Source organism: Oryzias latipes, chromosome 15, assembly GCF_002234675.1.
Source record: "Oryzias latipes chromosome 15, ASM223467v1".
NCBI classification, from domain to species: domain Eukaryota; kingdom Metazoa; phylum Chordata; class Actinopteri; order Beloniformes; family Adrianichthyidae; genus Oryzias; species Oryzias latipes.
The window spans coordinates 14,571,746-14,574,230 of NC_019873.2; positions in this window are offsets into that span (position 1 = coordinate 14,571,746).

A 2,485-nucleotide genomic window follows, 5' to 3' on the forward strand; every position below is an offset into this window, starting at 1 on the left:
CCTTCATATTCTCCAACTAAGCATAACCATCCGTAATGAATTAACTGTGGACCATTTCTCTGGAGCGCCACACGGTCTACGCATGACATGCAGTAATGACCCACAATCGGCATAAATCGTTTACATGCCCCACCATCAGATCAACAATCGGCATTACCCACCTATCTCGATCGGAAGCAAATTTTGATCCGAATGAGCCTGATCGGGCATTGTATTCCAAACGCTGTGTTTACATGACGCATTTGTAGTCTGATCAGGCATTTATCCTGATTACTTCTGTCCATGAACCGCAGCTAGTGTGCAGGTTTAACTCATTTGACTTAACAAAGATGAGAACTAAAGGCTGTTATATTTTTGTATGCAATCAAATTTCAGTTTACATTGAAAGCCTCAATTCGTTATAAATGTGGTGTTAGGGCATTTTAGAGAACAGGGACGTCTAAAAAATTGCTGTCCATTTTAAATGCTGTAAAGCCCACCACATCAAAAAAATGAAAATAATTTGAACTTCAGATTTTTTTTAAAATCTTAGAAGAAATCCACTAAAATAATCTTGCAATATCAAAATTTCAAAAAGATATAGATGATCAGTTATGATGCTGTGAAGAATATTTAGAAACTGCCATCCATCCATCCATCTTCCTCCGCTTATCCGGGACCGGGTCGCGGGGGCAGCAGACTGAGCAGAGATGCCCAGACTTCCCTCACCCCAGCCACTTCCTCCAGCTCCTCTGGGGGGACCCCGAGACGTTCCCAGGCCAGCCGAGAGACGTAGTCTCTCCAGCGTGTCCTGGGTCTTCCCCGGGGCCTCCGCCCAGTGGGACATGCCCATGAAATTACAATGAATAAATTCAAAGTTTAGGTTCTGGTTTTGACAGAAGACTGACGACTGAGCTCAAATGAAGTGAATTAGAACCTAGGATGAACTGAAATATAGCCCACTTGTATCCTGATGGCAGCTGCATTAAGATGCATTCCTTCACTACCCAGAAAAAAGGATGGATTAACCCTATAAAACCATTAGTATTATACTTTATTCACAGAATTCTGAGAGCCCTATCTTATTATCATGATCCAAACTTTCCTTAAAATGCTATTTTTTTAACTAGGTCCACGTTTTCTTCTCTGCAATGGATTTTCATTCCACTAGAGGCAGTAGGACTTTTTCTGCTCATTTCAAAATAACGTTTTTTAAGACTTTATAGTGAGAAAGACTGATCTCTCTCCATCTCCCTCTCTCCCTATATATATAGGCTACTTGCCATACTAATAGGGAATGCAACATCTGTAGACAATTGATTTTATATAACACAGTTACACCGTTTTTAAAATGTTTGGATCACATTTGAGGCAATAGTTAAATAAAATGCTTTTTTTTCTAAACACTCCTGTCAAAATCTTTGCTTCTTAAATTAACATTAGTGTAAAAAAATCACTCAATGCATCTGTGAAGAATATTTAGAAACTGCCATCCATCCATCCATCTTCCTCCGCTTATCCGGGACCGGGTCGCGGGGGCAGCAGACTGAGCAGAGATGCCCAGACTTCCCTCACCCCAGCCACTTCCTCCAGCTCCTCTGGGGGGACCCCGAGACGTTCCCAGGCCAGCCGAGAGACGTAGTCTCTCCAGCGTGTCCTGGGTCTTCCCCGGGGCCTCCGCCCAGTGGGACATGCCCATGAAATTACAATGAATAAATTCAAAGTTTAGGTTCTGGTTTTGACAGAAGACTGACGACTGAGCTCAAATGAAGTGAATTAGAACCTAGGATGAACTGAAATATAGCCCACTTGTATCCTGATGGCAGCTGCATTAAGATGCATTCCTTCACTACCCAGAAAAAAGGATGGATTAACCCTATAAAACCATTAGTATTATACTTTATTCACAGAATTCTGAGAGCCCTATCTTATTATCATGATCCAAACTTTCCTTAAAATGCTATTTTTTTAACTAGGTCCACGTTTTCTTCTCTGCAATGGATTTTCATTCCACTAGAGGCAGTAGGACTTTTTCTGCTCATTTCAAAATAACGTTTTTTAAGACTTTATAGTGAGAAAGACTGATCTCTCTCCATCTCCCTCTCTCCCTATATATATAGGCTACTTGCCATACTAATAGGGAATGCAACATCTGTAGACAATTGATTTTATATAACACAGTTACACCGTTTTTAAAATGTTTGGATCACATTTGAGGCAATAGTTAAATAAAATGCTTTTTTTTCTAAACACTCCTGTCAAAATCTTTGCTTCTTAAATTAACATTAGTGTAAAAAAATCACTCAATGCATCTGTGAAGAATATTTAGAAACTGCCATCCATCCATCCATCTTCCTCCGCTTATCCGGGACCGGGTCGCGGGGGCAGCAGACTGAGCAGAGATGCCCAGACTTCCCTCACCCCAGCCACTTCCTCCAGCTCCTCTGGGGGGACCCCGAGACGTTCCCAGGCCAGCCGAGAGACGTAGTCTCTCCAGCGTGTCCTG